Raw genomic sequence first — 17,263 nt, forward strand, 5'->3', positions numbered from 1 at the left:
GCTTTGCATGGGCTTGGCCCTGCTAGCAGAGGTTAAAAGAGATTAAAAAGTGAAGGCAGGAGGAGATGAAGGAAAGACAGCAGCACTATTCCTATTAAAAAAAAAAAATCTCCAGAAATCTGGAGCTATCAGAGTTTAGTTTGGAAAAGGGTATATTTGGAGTGTTAAAAGAAAAGCATGTGACAAATTAATTAAGGAATTTTAGCTACTGGCAATTGATTCATGCCCTCTCTAAATATGTTCCGAGAATTAAGGATGTCCTAAAGGTGTTTAGTGTGATGGTTGATGACAATTCTGTGTTGTGACCTACCCCTATCTGACCCCTAGAAAAATAATTTATTATAACAGAGAAACCAATTCATGAAGGAAAAAGTGACTGCTGCATTTTGCTTCTTCACCTGCTCTGTAATCAAGCTGCAATTTCCCACAATACTTCAATACCAAAAACTGCTCAATTAATTCCTTCAGCATTGCAAACAAGGCATGAATTACTTCCTTCAAATATTCACTCCTGCAGGAGTATTGATTAGTGCACATTAGCTGGATAAGTAAATATCCAGTGTTTCTGGTCTCCATCAGGCTGATACTTAAGGACCCTTGGCTCAAACACTTGTTTATGAATCCAAAACTGTGGATCATTGATATTCCAGCATCCAAGTTTGGAATTTGCTTTGCACAAGCCTACATCATGGTCCCAGTCACTTCAATTTTCAAAATGGCACCATTTTTTTGGACCTCTGGTGAGAATCAAAAGTCAGTGCAGCGAACTTACAACATTTGACATTTTACCTCCTGGAATCAAAATGACAAAATTGTGCTTTACAAATTTTTCCCTCCCCATTTTGAGTGGAACTTCAGAGCCACTGAAAACGTCTCTGAGTTTAGAGCCTCAGGAAATAGTAGAAAGTAGCCCCATTCTTCATTTTAATTTTCACCTTTTAGTCATTTTTATAGCCCCAGCATTACAGCCATCCCAGAGGTGGGATGTCTGCAAGCAGCCCCAGTGCTTGGGGAGCCTGGAGCAATGAGCAGCCAGTGGGCCCTCCCAATATCACTTGGTACAAAGACCCTGAAAAATTAAATTCATTTCATAACCCCATATTTTTATTTTATTGCCCACAACCATAATCTTTTACTTCACTGAAATGGTATGCAGAAAAAAAGAGCAGTGGGAAGATACAGATATTAATGAGGTAATGGAAGAAATGACTTAAAAATAATTCTAGGAAAATTGATTTTCAAAAGTTATAGTTCTGGCTCCTCACTTTGCTCAGGTTTAAAGTTTTAGTAGCCACATTTTCAAGCTCAATTCAAGTGCAACCTATGGACTAGCACTTAAACCACCTCCACTCAACCAAAAAGAAAATGCAACACCTTAAAATAGATTATCAAGTAATAAAGCAACTCCAAAGTCTAGAGGACTGCCAGTCTTCAAATCTGATATATGCAAACCAGATCTATTTAAGTCCGGAAAGGGATCTTAGCAATAGATTAGGTGTCAATAATGATTACCAAGAAACAGAATAAAAAATACAAGATGACAGAGCAAATTACATTTTCATCGTGCTTTAGTTTCAAGCACAAAACCTGCTAGAAGAATCCAGCAGTTAAAAGCACTGCTGTTAAGGAAACTGCACCTACAAAATTGATTCAAAAATCTACTGCCTTCTAGGTTCATCATCTTGACAAGTGGTTAATCATTCCTTGCTATTCTGAGATTTGGCAAACCCCAAAATAACTTAAGAGACATCAATATAGAAAACACTTTTTAGCAAATGAACTCTGGACCAAGGCAGACTTTTTTTGCCCCCCAGACATGAGTTATTCTCTGAGTACAAGGAAGTGTCATGCCAAAAGGGAACCAAAAAGCCAACATAGTAATTTCTTATACCAACACTTCAGATGCTGTCTGACAAATAATGTGCTGAGAACACAACTTTAAACAGCAGACAGGTGAATGCCAGTTGTTTTCCAACAGCAACAGGTGCAAGAAATCTTGAGGAAAGTGTTCATTATGGGCAAGGCTCAAATGAGGTACTTAGAAATTGTGGCTTAATTTAGGTCATTTATCATCCTCCTCAAAGGCCCTTTTGTACAATTGAATTTTGAAGTGCTTTGTTTGCTCTTAGATCATCACAGCAGCTGTGGTATCACTCCAAGCAGATGTTTCATAGACAGAATGCCCAGATCTTTTCCAGAAGAAACTCCAATTCTGTCCCTGGATGTGGATTTTGCTGTGCAGGTGCCACTGGGCCAGGGATCTGCACAAATAAAGAGCCAGTGGTGGCAGACCCCAAACTGATTCCACTCTGGAGAGTTCCTGAATTTTTAACTGTCATTTTCCATTTGAAACAAGTGGATAATAAATCATCTCAGCTGATTGTTATCTATCTCAGCTCTCTGCTGTGAAAATTTTCAAGAGGGAAATGGGATTCCCTGACTTCGCCCTGCTAGGATTATTCCCCACATGGCGCTTGTGTAAAGAGCAGGCTCATCTCAGCAGCTAACAAATAATTCCTGGGAGACAGAAGCAGTGCTCCCCTGGATGTGGCTTTCCTGCCTGCCTGGCTGAGAATGCACAGCCTGAGAGCCGGGATGTGGTGCTGAGGGAATGCAGAAAACCCACTGGAGAAGTTACTTCACTCTTCCAAAGAAAACTTCTAAGAATGTGCCTCCTCTGCACAATGCACTGAAAATTCCTTGGCTGAAGAGCCTGTCTGAAAAGGACGTGTCTGTAATTTTGCGTTGGGGTCCGCGGTGGGTTTGGATATAAGAAGTGGAAAGGTGATGGGAGAAATATACCCTTAAAATGAGCAAATGCTGTGCAGGTCAAACAGCCCTTGTAAAACGACCCATTAATGACAATCCTAGACTAGGAGGCACCTGAAAATTAGTAAAGTGCAGAATTAGCTCAAAACTGGCAGCTCAGCTCCATCTCACACGACATCTCTTCAGTTCCAACAAGCAGGAGGGCAGAGACATTTAACAGATATTACAGTTCTCTATTTAGACAGAGGTAGGATGACATAATCACATCCTTTGAAGGCAATGAGGCACTTTCCAGTCCATTAGCAAGGGAGAAGGGTGTCATTAGACAATATCCATTAGAGAATTAGTCATTAAAAAAAGTTTAACTCCAGGAGAGATGATAACTTTTGCTCACGGCTCAAGAAGTTTTGAAGAGATCTCTGGCTTGCTATTACCTCTAAAACATTGCAAAACCAGGTACATTTTTGTTAAAGTTCATAAGAAAATATATATAATGGTAAGGGAGGCAAATTAATGTAAAAAAAAGAGAAAAATGTAATAGGGATTCAAAAGCCAAGTTTTAAGGAATATAATCCTATGAAAGACAAGTGGTGCCCAATAATCACAATGTCATCTTTAATAAGGTAACAAGTTTAGACAATAAAAGTAACCGATATGTTAAAATTAGACTTTTGGGAGATTTTTATCCTTGTTCTACAAAGCATATTTTATATGGATTCAGACTTTTTTGCTTCTCAAATATGAAAAAAGAAGGTCAGCAGATAGTCAATGGTGAAAACTTGTTTCATTAGGAAATTTTGAGATCGTTTCTAGGCAACTATCTATTCAACTTCAATTAAAATGTGACCATGGCTGAAAATATTGTTGTGATTGATCTGGATCATTGATAAAGTTCTTTGAAGAATAACAAAGGGTTTAAAAAGATGCTGAAATCTTAGGATAAAAACTGAGATCTACAAAATTTAGAGCAGTTGGCCAAGTCATACAGCAAGATACTTAGAGATGTCAGCATGCTTATCTCTCTCAAAACTTAAAAGTACTTGGGTAAAGAAACTTAACATTAAGGCTTATTTAAATCAATTAACAAAGGCTCAAGAGAGAAAATAGCTGGCAATTAAACCAATTTCAGTTAAAACAAATAACAGCTTGATTGACTCATTCAAAAGCTCATCACATAAACAACTGGAACACATCCCTGAGGGACATGGTGCAAGAGCTTCAAGTTTTTACCCTCCTAGAAATTGAGTGCTATGCCAACACAAGTTTCTAGACTCAACACGCTGTTAGCTGTGTGAAGTGTAACAGCCTGTGGAAACACAGGAGTTCCATCAAATTGATGTAACAGTCCCTTCTGGATTAAAACCCTGGGAATTCAAATCTGGGCCTGAAAAACGTTAGGAAGAAAAGAACACCCTCCCCAACTACTTAAAATAAACCCACCGAATAGCCTCACCACTGCTGCATACTGTAATCTGCCACTTGAAATTATGAACATCTCTGGAGTCCAGTTTGTTAAATAAGGGGGAAGAAATGCTGGCCCTGTGCCTAGAAAACCTCAGCTCTTCCCAACAGCATCTCAGGCAACAATGCTTTTAGTTTCCATAGACTGTAACCACAGTTCGTCCTTTAACCCCACTTTCCAGAGTTAAGTAGGGATGACGTTGATATCCAGCAGAAAATTTGAATTTCCTGTCGGCATGGGCTCTTGCACTAGCTGTCAGTTGTGGGTGAGGCAGAGAATTTATCTCCATCCTTATGAAGTCCTAAAACAATCATGAAAATCATTTCCTCTGCTTTCCAAACCCTCAAGGAACAGTTTCTTGAAAAGCACTTCCATATGGTGGTAGGTACAGGGGAGGACTCATTTGGCCAGAGATTCCCCCTCTCTCAGACAGCAGAAAGGTCCAGGATGGTTTTTGTTGGGTCTTGATGATTAAGGTGTTCCAAGGTACTGCTTTTCTTCTCTCTGCCTAGAAACTCCCACTTCAGGAAGTTCCTAGATATAGAAAAATACATATGATTCATTAAGATTGAAACTTTTCAATTCTCTTTCGCTGATCACTCATTAAAAAGTAAAAAACCAGATATTAAATAGAGGAAATGTTCATTTTTCAGAAACATGTTCTCATTCCCCTTTGTCTGCAGCAGGAGAGGAAGAAAGCAACAATACCTCGGTTACATCAGTGCTGTGAAGATACAGAGGTTTTGACCTGCCCAGTGCAGGCAGGAGTTACTGGTCACCCCAAGAAGTTATATTTTCATGTGCTCTGCTTGGAGAGTAAGTAAATTAATATAAGAATACCAAAGACATCCTGTTCATCACATTTTTAAGCTACATACAATCTAAGAATGAAATTTGTCTAAATCATACCACAGTGAAATTAGAGTTTTACAAAATCAAAATCACAGTAAAATTTTTTTTTTTTTCCAGATAAAGAGATGCGGCCTAGTGTGCAAAAGCCTGCTTATCTCACATTGAAAAATAAAATCCTTTGAGCACTTGCATCAGCGTGATAATTTCCAGCTGAAAATTGATGAAGAGCCGTTTTGTTCAAAGCCTTAATGTGGTGTGAATCCACTCACGAGTCCTGGAGAAAATGATGAGATTTCCCTTTCTCATTTACCTGATGTCCCATTTCTATTCATTTCCCAGCAGGGGTAAAACCCCAGCCCTGCATCAGTTATTTGGCATCCTGATATCAATCTTGCTGGGGTCAGCAGGCTGTTCAGCACTTCATGGGGTGCTTTGAAGCACCAAAACCGAAGATATCCAGGCGGGGGGGAAAGAGATTTTCCAACAGGTAAAGGGGTGAATTGACTAAGCTGGGCTTCACACAGCATCAGCACCAAGCCCAGAGGCAGCTCTGGAAGGCTCAGCATGGCCTGCTGGGGTTCATCTCATTTTAGAGGGCCCCAAACAGAGCAAGGAGCCTCAAAAAGGGCATTGGGACTTTCTTCAAATAAGCACAGCAGTCTTTATTATCCTCAAACTCTCTGCTCTTGGTTGGCTGGGAAAGCAGAGAAGGAAAATAAAGGGAAAAAATTAAAAACAACAAAATGCTAGGATCAACTTCTGCATCCTAGAGTGGCAAGGAAAGGACACAAGAACATGGATCTGGAAGAATTACTGGAGGAGAGCCCCAGGAAGCAAATATTCTACCTTAGAGAAATGGATTTGTACTCACTTTTTAACATTTGGTGGGGCATGGAGCTAATTGGAAAAGGGACTGAAAGTATCCATCTTTCTTCTGTGACTAGAATTATGAATACTGTTAAAGAATAAAATACAGAGTGATCATGCCATTAAGGCTACAAAAGTATTGTATAAACAGCACAAACCAAAGCCATAAGATTTATGTGAACTGTTTGAACAGTTCTGCATTTTCAAATACAGCGTTGTAGCTGCTTTAAACCTTCAGTGAGTGCAAAATAATTTTGTCCCTAGTAGCTGGGAATGCAATATTGCAGAACCACAGCATCCTTATGGTTGGAAGAGATCTCTGGAGGCCACACAAGGCAGGGTAACCTGGAGCAGATGACACAGAAACACACCCAGGTGAGGTTTGAATGTCTCCAGAGAGGGAGACTCCACGACCTCTTCCAGTGCTCTGCCACCCTCAGAGCGAAGAAGTTCTTCCTCACTTTTTTGTGTTTTAATTTATGGCACTTGCTCCTCATCCTGTCACTGATCACCATCCTCTTGGCATTGCCTTTGAGATATTTGAATGCAATAATGAGATCCCCTCTCAGTCTGCCCTTCCCTAGCCCTCACCGTATTTGTGGTTGGATTTTGGTCTGCTGGAGCCTCTCCTGTAGCTCCTTGTCTTTCTGTTTTGATATTTTGCTTGAGAATTTCTGAGGCAGAGCTGTAACACAGACAGAAAAGGCAGAGACGGCACAGGCTGTGACAAGATATCCTGAGAGTGTGGATTCTGAATATTGTGTGGGAAAAACTCAAAATAAATGGGTACAGGCTCCATTTAAAGCCTTTACTATTTGCAAGACAGGAAAATGAATTCTTCCTTCAGTACACCTAAGCTGATTGCAGTTCACTGCAGAATTCTGGACTGGAATTAATTAGAGTTAGCAACTTTGATTTCCTTTGTAAAGCAGGATGCATTTAAATGGAACCACTGGGGAGAGGTAGGAAGAAGATCACAACAGGCTGACAATTTTTGCCTGAAAGGTTCTCCCAGCAAGCTGCACGAACCCCATCAGCAGGGGGTGGCTCACACAATTTGGCTGCTGGAGCCAGAAGTGAAATCACAACCACATCTGGCTGATCTTTAAATGCCAGCAGTGCCTGCCGTGAAACTGCGGCCCCAGAGAACCGAAAACAAACGAGCTCAGGTACCTGGTGCAGTACCAAGGGTTTGATGCTCCTGTGCTGTTGGGAAGGAGGGAGGGGAAGAATTAAACCTGCAGCCTCAGAGTCTTGCTGTGCTGCATTCTGCCTCAGCTCTGCCATGATATCAACAATTATCTACTGCAAACTGGGGCTGGTTGGAACAGAAACAGTATAACACAGCATTACACATTCCAGGGAGCAGGCACCACAGCTGTCTAACCCCTTTTTCCCCCCCATTAACACCCATGTTCCTTTCTAATCCATGAATTAGAGTGGAACTTCCACCTAATCTTTGGAACAGGCTGTAAACTTGTATGTTTAATGTGAGAAAAGTACATTATGAGCTTGTTTTTCTCAATCTTGACAAGTTTGGGGAGTTTCTTTCTGATGGTTAACACATATCTTGCAGAAGCTAAGTTAACAATCAATTAGTTGTGTAACATTTAAGGCCTATCAATTGATTTTTGGACAAAGCTAATCTTGATCTTGGGTTCATATGACTGAAGTTCAAAAATATCTATTTACTGATACCAGCTGCTGTCTTTCCTCCTTTTGCTCTTTAGCTCTGGAAGAATAAACTCTTGAGAACAGGGAGGTGAAGCCATTTACAGAATTATCCTCCACCTTTCAGTTATTTCCATTAAATTTGGTCAGTGACACTAAGGTCACTTACCAAAGTGACCAGAGTCACTTGAGGGTTTTTGGGTGGAAAAAACACATCTCTTTTAAAATAATAATAACTTTCCCCAGCATCTATGCAAAGGTAAAACAGATATACTAATAAAGAGATAGTATAACATACTGTGAAGTTAAAAAACAAAATAAAACTTTTAAAATTCTATGTGTTTCAACTATCATTCTTATCATTCTGGATGTTTAAAATTATAAACTGGATCAGACAGATTCAAAACCCCAAACCCAGATTCAAAAACCCTAAAACTTACTAAATGTTCTACAAATACTAAATTTAATAATCAGCTTTACATCTCTTTGTATTTTTTTTCCCCAGAGTGATAACAAGTATCTCTGCCATGGCAGCAGTTTTACCTCAGGTTCAGTTGCACATTTAGTTTTTGATTAAAAATAGGACATTTAAAATTTGATTTGTTTAGTAGAGTAAATAAGAAACATAAAGCCTGAAAACTTCAATAGTATTACACAAATCTCTCTGAAGAAACCTATAAAAATGAAACAAAACCCACAAAAAGTCACAAGATTACTTGGAGCACCAAATAAGGAGGCAACAAGCCAGAAGTATTCTTATCTTCAGTGTTTTTGTGCTTTCAGAACTACCCATTGGGCACATTTTTTTTTCATATTCTCACACTAAACTTGAAGCTCACACATATGAAAAAGTGAATATCATACAGTTTTCCTGTTCTGTTATCCTCACCCATCTCCAGTCAGCATTTCCTCTGGAATCATGCAAGATATCTTGGGATTGGTCCCTGGGGTTGCTCTAATTTTATCCTTGGCCAAAGGATACTTTCCTGATGATAGCTTGTCCATACTGAATACTTCCATTAGAAAGCAAGAGCTCTAAAATGATCCTGTCAAAACACTCTCCAGCAGCCTTACTCCTGAATCATGTTTATTTTCCCCTTGGTACAACCCTTGTATCACGAGTTCTGGTGTTTTCCCACCTCTTCATCCTGCAGCAGTCAAAGTTCCCATATTTTTTGCCAGCCCCCCTGCTGCTTACATGACTGTAGGTGATGGAATCTCACTGCTCACAGGTTTTCCTGCTGTCTCCTGGTGATGACTCTCAGCACGGCTTCTCCACCACTTTTCTCCTCTCCAACATCTTTGAAAAGGGCCAAGCTTTTCCACTCTGCTGCTGCTGTCACAAAAACCACAGTACTGGAGTATTTTCCTCTCTTTCCTCTTAGATTCATCCAATTCCCAGTTATTTTCACTCCACCCTTAACAGAGCAAATTATCCCCTTCCAGTTCAGACAAGGAAATCTTTCATTCTTGTTTTAATTTTCTCACCTTAACAAACTACCTTCCTTTCTGCAATGCTGCCCAATACACACTCCAAAACCAGGGCATGCAGCACTCTTCAAATCTGGAGTTTACCTTGAAATTTTTTTAAATTAGTAACCCTGAAACTCTTGCTTGAAAAGAAGAGACACGCTGATTTTTCCCTGTACTCCACTGCCTACTTTTTAGGAATTGGGATGCATTATTGTCAGGGCTATCAAGCACTGTAGTATTTGAAAAGCATTTCCTTTGAAAAAAAAAAGAAAGAAAGTTGTTGAAATATCACAAAGAAAGATTGATTCATCTCTCAAGAAAAAGTCACTGCTGTCTCATGGGTAGTTTTGGCAAAATCATATACTTGGATTAATATCAAGTGCTTACTTCCTCCTTCCCCAACTGACTACTTAGTCCTAGAGAGTGAGGCATATGAAAATCCATGTTTTCTTGAGGGCTTCTCTGTTTCTGAAATTATATCCTGCCATTGGAGACCAATAAAACTGCAAAACTTTGTGTAAATTGCTCTTGGGTTGGAAAATTACTGATTTTGCAAGCAAAGGATGTGACTTTATATGGTAAACAAGCATCATTCATTCTGGCCTAATCTACAATAATACAAGGCTTCAGAGACAAAATGGAAACAAAAAAAAAGAAAAGAGAAGAAACAGGAAAAGAAATCCAGGTGTCCAAAACCAGTTACTAAAAAACCTAAAAGTCAACTAAGTGTTATATTGAATAATTTGGTGTCAATTACCTTTGCTGAGGCCACGTAGGACCCACAGGCAGTGATCAGGGGACAGAGTCCAAGCCATGATTATATTTAATCTTCTTATTTCTGAATTAGTTTTGAGGAAGAAGAATAATTTGTTCTGCATTCACGTGCATTCAAGTGTTCTTCTGCCTATTGTGCTGCTGATTATTTTGCTTATAAAATAATCAACTTTTCTGAGTGATTTTTTCCTCATGTGCCAGCAGCAGTGCTGTAGTTTATATGATTTAGGATCAGCTATGTTTTGGGCTATGAATTATACAGAGATCAGAGTAATAAGCAAAGTAATTCTTTATCTTTCTCAGTGAGAATAAAATTTCTTGTCTTCTTTCCAAAGCGTTAATTTTTGAAAATGAACAGAGTCAGCAATCAAAGCATCCTTTGCTTGCCAAAGAAATAAATTTTCGTGTATCACATGGGGGTTTGCAGTTTTTGACTGAGTTGCAAAGAAGAAATCACACTTGACAAGCCATCCAAATTACTGTAGATTTACAATTCAACCAGTAAATAAAGACTTTTGTTGCTAGAAAATCTTACAGCCCTAATATATCTTTTATCGTTCTGTGAGTGATTTTTTAAGGGATGCTTCAATTTTATGTTGGAAGAGACTTTGCTCAGACATGAATTCCCAGGGATGAGCTAAGTGTTGTGAGAAAAGAGAGCATTTCCCTTCATGGCTATCAGCTGTGTTGTCAAATTCACCCCTGGACAAAACATCCAGATAGTCCTGCTGAGTGGAATAATCAATTTCTTTTCCAGAAATTCTTTGGTTCACAGTCTCAGCAGCTGCTCTGTTTTCCGTGTTTGCCTACTTGGCACAAAATCTGTCACCATTTTAAACTTCAAAATGTGTATTTATTTTCTCTGCATTTTCACCAGTGTCCTCTTGTGTCTCCATCCCTGTTGTTTTCCTCCACTTTCATCCATCCCTTTGGAATTAAGTAGTCTAAAATCTTCTGTCACCCAATTAAAAAGTCAACAATGTGTTTATCCACCACACACCAAGAGGTCTGTCCTGAACAAGTTATTGCTGTAAAACAAATGGATAGACAGCATAAAGATTTTATCAGGTGAATAACTGATCAGATGGGATGCAGAAATAAGGAAAAAGAGAGTAGCTTCACTACAGAAAAGACCTTAAAGCTGCACAAAATTTATAAATGTCTTCTCCTCACTTCCCTGACACAGTATTCATATTGGTGAGCACAGGGATTTCTCACATAGAAGTAAAAAAAAAATTCTTCAGCTGAGGGAGAAAAGAAGAGATGGGAGAAAAAAAGCCTCAGGGCTCATGGCAGCCTGTCAACACATGGAATAAACAGTGATGCAAGCCAAACTCGTGGCCCACACTGCTTCCAGCCCAGATTCTGCATTAGGAAGGCAAGGCTGGAATGGCCCTTCATGCCAGGAGGGCCACAGAAGAGAAAGGAAACAAAGCCCTCCTGATAAGGAGCACCCATGCTGGAGAGATTTCAGTTTGCACTTGCTGCTTTCAGAAGATTTCAGAAGAATTTCTGAGTTTTCTCATTGCTGTTGGAGGCCTTTTTCTTTCTTCCATCCTGATTTTTTTTTTTCCCGAGGGGGTATTTGTGTGTGGGTTGGGTATTTTGGTTTGGTTGCAGGTTTTTTGGTTGTTTTTTTTTTTTTTTTTGAGAGTCTGTTTTGCTGCCTGCTTGTTCTTCATACTCAAAATTCCCTGCTTGAAATTCTGCTGCCTTCACCCATTCCTGACTCTCCACTGGATACATCTCCTAACCTTTACTGTTTTCCCTCTCAGGGTAACCAGTATTACTCTCCTGTAATCAGGAAAAAGCCCAGTTCTCAAAGTTTTAATATGTGTATCTATTTTGCTTACCTGAATTATTCAGCAAAATTTATAAACCAAAATTGCAAAGTTCTCTTTTTAAACAAGAAATTTGGCTGAAGAATTTTTATTTTTTGAAACTACTTACCTTTTATAGTTCCCTTTGATTTCTCCCCAATGAGGAACTCAAAATATTAAAAAGAAAACAATTAAAAACACCCTTTGCTCTCTGTAACTTCCAAGAGCAAAGTTGGATCAAATTCCAACTAACTTTTAATCTTTAATTTAATAAAATTATTTCCTAAACCTCTGTTTCAGATATTTTCCCTGTGGACAGATAAATCCTTTGCATTTGTTCAACACAAAAATATTCTAACCATGCCCTCAAGTCTTTTACACAGAGCCCTAAGTTTTGGTTTCAAAATAAACATAAAATAATCAGAAAATAATCCTTATTTTACAGACAAGCAGACAAAACCAACAGTCACAACACCCTGAATGCAGCCTCCAGTTTTGACTTTTGTGTCCTGTCAGCTGGGCTAGCAAAAAGTACAAATTCTGACATCTCCCTAAAAACACAGGGAGTTTCTCATATCTCTTAGTTATCAAAATATTAACATTAAAAACAATTAAAGGGGTAAGATAATAGTAAAAGACTGAGTTAGAAGACTGGTAAGGGTGATAAGAAGGCCAACCAGAAAGCCCAGCTCCAATTTTTGGGACTTTAGGACATGTTTTGCCAACCTTTGCCATCGCTATGATTTTCAGAAGTTCCTCTGAGCTGCAATGAATTACATCATGCTTTCCTTCATTTGCTTGCTCAGGAAGATTATCCTAAATTATCAAAGGAAAATGATCATAAATTAAATTATCATAAATTATCAAAGGAAACTTCCTTCGTTCAGTTGTCTCTGCTGATCTGGCAAAGTGAGCATCAGGAAAAGCCTCCCCTACTCAGAAACCATCTGAAAGGGAAATTGTGCCACATGTAAAAATAATTTAAAAAAAAAATTAAAAACCACTTTATCACCCAAGACAATGTTGTCACAGAAGTCAGTCAAGGAAATGGTAAATCATTAAAATGATCAAATAAAATGAGATGGGAGTATTTGGCTGAGATTCCTACTGCTTAATGTTTTTCCCCATTCCTGGTGAAAAGGGTTCCTGACAGAGCATTTTCCGGAATTTTACCCAACTTATTCTGAAATGCCATCATCAGCAGGAGTGACAGAGAGCAGCCCAGTGTTCCCAGCAGGAATAGTGGCAAATAACACCCTGTGGGCATCACCATTCTTACCTTTTCCTGCAAACCTGAGCTAAATCCCTGGCAGCTTCCCACACTTTGACCCTAAGCCACCATGCCAGGACCACTGCTCTGGCTCACTGTGCTGCTCAGGATGTTTTCATCATTTCATAGCACATGAAATATTCTATATTTCATTTTATCATCTCATTTTCTTTATTTCACAGCACATTTTATTTCACAGTACCTATTTCAGCCTTTGCACAGAGTCAAGAGGTGAGCAACCCCCACAAGCCTTTGTGACCCACAGATGGAGGAAAAACATTTTGAGTGTTCCTTTCTCAATCAATTGATTTCTTTCCCTCTTCCACAAATACATTTCTACCATTCTGTGGAAATATCTCCTGGAACATTGCATCTTAGACTTCCTAGATACTGGAGAACTTCTGTAGGTGCTTGAGAAGTCCCAAAGATCTGCTTTTGCAGAAGCATCTTCTGTGACACTGTTCAATTGAGGAAATATATTTGTGGGGTGTTGAGATTCCACTTTCCCCTGGGGTCAAAGCACTGCCTGACCACACACCTTGGTGTTGTGTGTGACCAGCAGCTCACATGATCCACACAGTAACACTGACTGAGAAAAAAAGACTAACACCTCCAAAGTGCTGATAAATCAGTCCAAAACAGTCACTGAGATCTGGTTGTGGTTTAGTTTGCAAAGAAAGATCCCTGGCTGAGTTGCCTTTTCTTTTTCTCTTGCTTTTATTTTCTCTTGTAAATGTAATAATTTAAAATTTTCTAGCTATATATTTTTGCCTCTAGGCAGAACTCCCTTCCCTACACCCCAGCATCTTTGTGAGTCTGGGGAAATTGAAGATCACATGGGCTGCTTCACTACACTCTTCTGGAGAAAAACCTTAGCATCCAAAAACAGAAGGGATGCTTTTTCTTGGTATTGCCAGTGTCAGACATGAAATCCTCCTCAAAACAAACTGGTCTGTGCTTACACCAGAAGCACTCAGTGCTGGCAGGGTTCATAGCCCAGGATGAAATTCAGTCAGACACAGCCATAGGAGGCACATCCCGAGGTGGATTCTCTCCCTGCTGCTCCCCTCCATCACTTTCTTCCCCATTTTCCCCATGAAAAGGTGGGAGAGGAGTCTCAAAAGACAAATAAGAGACTAGACTGCCTAATGGTTCCAGCAGGGAGGGAAAAAAGAGCCCAGTGCCAGACTGCAGACTGAGCAGGGCTGCTTTAATTTCCAGAGGACTTCTCCCCCAGACGTCAAAATCTCCCATATTACATCAGGGCCCTGCAGAGCTGATGTTGGAGAGTGAGAGAGGACAGGTTGGATATCTGAAAGGACTTGGATACCTGAGCCTCAGCCCAGACTTCTGCAAGCACTAAGTTACTCTGGGTTCATTATCTTAAACCTCTCTAGTAGTCAAATCTGATGTTTTTTAAGCCAAGATGGGACTTGCTCCTGCTTTATGTCTTTGAAGGAATGCATTTCAGATAATAGTTTTTGATATATATTCCTAACATAGTCCTGAAAAATCATTAATTTGTTCAAATAAAGCAGGTTATAAATGCTCACTTAAAAATAAAATCCCATTTGGAATTAGTCTTGGACATGAAATAGATATACTATATATATATTTTCATACACTGAATCTAAGAGAGACTGCACATTTCTGCTGAAGGGAGTTAAAACTTTCACACGAAAAAAAGAATTGAAGGAAAAATACATTTGAAATAATAAGCTGCAATAAAACCACGTTCAGGCAGATAAACCATTTCAAATAAAACAATGCAACCAAGCCACAGAATGAAACACACAAAGAACCTGAACTGGATCTTTCTGCAGCTAAAATTTTGACTTAAAATCCATTTGTTCAACACAGCTTGCTAATTGTTGGAAATAAACAATTCCTTTAAATAACCTATGTTTTCACTTACCTTTTACAGCAAAGAATTTTGGGTGACACACAGCATTTCCAGAAGCTGTCACTGAACAGAACCATTGAATATTTTGTGTTTATTACTATTGATGGCATGGGTGGGACTCCAGGTACATGAGGCCCATAAAGGACACCTAGCCTTAAACTGAGGCAGAAATACTTGATAAAAGGCAGCCTGCACCTTCCTCTAAACCAAAAAGTCTTCAGAGACTCCTCCATTCACACCAGACTGGGAAGTGGTTCTGTTTTGCATGGAAGATGTCCATGAATGCCATAACCAGGAATGCTGTCAGGCAGTGCCAGTGCAGCTGTAATTGTAGCCTGAATTCTGGAATTTTGCTGTTTAGCAATAAAAAGCAAACCTTTCAAAATGGGATGTGAGCAGACAGCTCCTCATTCTGTGCAGGATTCAGCCTGTAACTGTGATCAGCTCTTCCACCTGATGTCTTGGTAATTTTGGCTGTGGCACACACACTGCCAGGTGGTTGTCAGGATCTGTTGGGATTTTTATTTGATCAACATATTTATTTGATGGCTTTCCTTGATAAATGGGTGAAGCTACGCCATTCTAGGCACAGCCCTGCACATCTGCATCCTGCTCTGTCAAATACAGATCCACATCTGGAGCTGGGGAATTGCTGGATGTTCCTTTTGCCATTTAAATTCTTAAGGAAAACCAAGAGGTGTCCTCAGACACTGGAGAAGAGGGGATTCAAGGGCAATCTGTTCTCCTGTGGCCCCAGGAATTCATCACTGGTGGTGTCAGGTATCTTACAGCCTCAGGGAATGGAAAGATATCCTTTCTGAAGGACGTTATCAACTGTTATTCTAATTTAACACATGCTGACTGAAGGACAGAGATGTCATCATAATATTTGGCTGTAGCTTCCCTGACTGTAGGTCGATGCCTGTTCTCAATTCTCTGCCTCCTGCCTTTCCCCTACATGGCAGCAACATCTGGGGAATTATAAAACCAGTCTCCTTAAACTCTTTTTACTATTATTTAATATAGAAAAAGATTATTATTTGATATATATAACATTTTCTAATATGTAATAAATAGCATATTTGATAACTATCTACTTAACAAATGTATTTAATATATCCGTATTTTATATAAAATAAATATAAATTTACTATTATTTAATATAAATATGTATTTATAAAATACATAATAACTATATATATATTTATTATGGGGGGGTGGTTTTTTGGGGGGGGAAGGGGGGGGTGAGATGAGCTTTAAATTACAAAATTGTAGGCCTAACTGCACAAACCAGAATTTTAACAGGCTGAAAATGCAGTGTACTGAGAAATGTTTGAAACTATCAGCAGGGACCACGTTGGAAAGAACTGTGTGAACACCACAAAACTCAGTGATGAAAGTGTGTTTCTTTCCCTCAGATTTTACTTTGTAGAGGGAACAAACATCAAGTTTTCTAAAAGCAGTATTGCCAATAAGTGCCTTCAGAATAGCAGCTACTAGTAGTAAATATACATATTAATATTAAGGTTGTGTAGGCATACATCTGAACAGGCTTTGTCCTTATTTCTCAGATTTAAAGCCTGATTATATCATAACCAGGTGAAGTAAGAATAAAAAATATCAGACAGTTTGAACATTCAAATCTGAAATTTATAACTATCTTTCTTGCCTTTGCTCTGACCTGTTACTATACACATAATTATTTCCTCTAGAAATTTCCACTAAATCTATTTATCACTGCTTCATCAATCTTATCAAACCTATCCTTCAGCTGCATCCTTATTTTACCTTCCAAGGGTGTCTTTTACCTGCTTTGCAAGCACACATTTTTCTGGCCCAGAGATGATCCTTGGGGGCAGAGATATAGTGAGGGGAAAGAGAGGTGGGGAAGAGGGCAATGTCCAAAGACTTGTTCTGTAACACAGCATGCTCCAAAAAATGCATAAAAACTTTGTTCCACTGTATTTTGCAGCTGCACCACACATGAACTGAACAGAAGACTTAAGGACCATTTTTTCATGCTGTGCATGTGTATGGCACGTACCAAAGATCCCATCCATGTATTTTATGTTCGAATACACACCTCAAGAACTGCTTTTGGTGCAAAAGAAGGAGAAACATCACTACTGGCCTTCAGTAAAAGAAGAATTTTTAACACCAATTGGAAAAATTGGTGCCTCTTTACAAGGAACTGAGGATGTTAAAGGAAAAAAAGAAGCTGCCAATAAAACCAGGGCCACAGAGCAGAGTATTCTCAATCAATCACCTGGCAGCCACACTGCTGACCTCAGTGTCCTCTGCTTTAATTTAGATAAGCTGCCAGCTGCATAGAAAGTTTTCTCCATAAACTCTTAGAAGAAAAGCCCAAGTTGCTCTCAGGGTAGTAACAGATACTTTTTCTT

Source organism: Fringilla coelebs (genome assembly GCF_963513975.1).
Source record: "Fringilla coelebs genome assembly, chromosome: 2".
Lineage (NCBI taxonomy): Eukaryota > Metazoa > Chordata > Aves > Passeriformes > Fringillidae > Fringilla > Fringilla coelebs.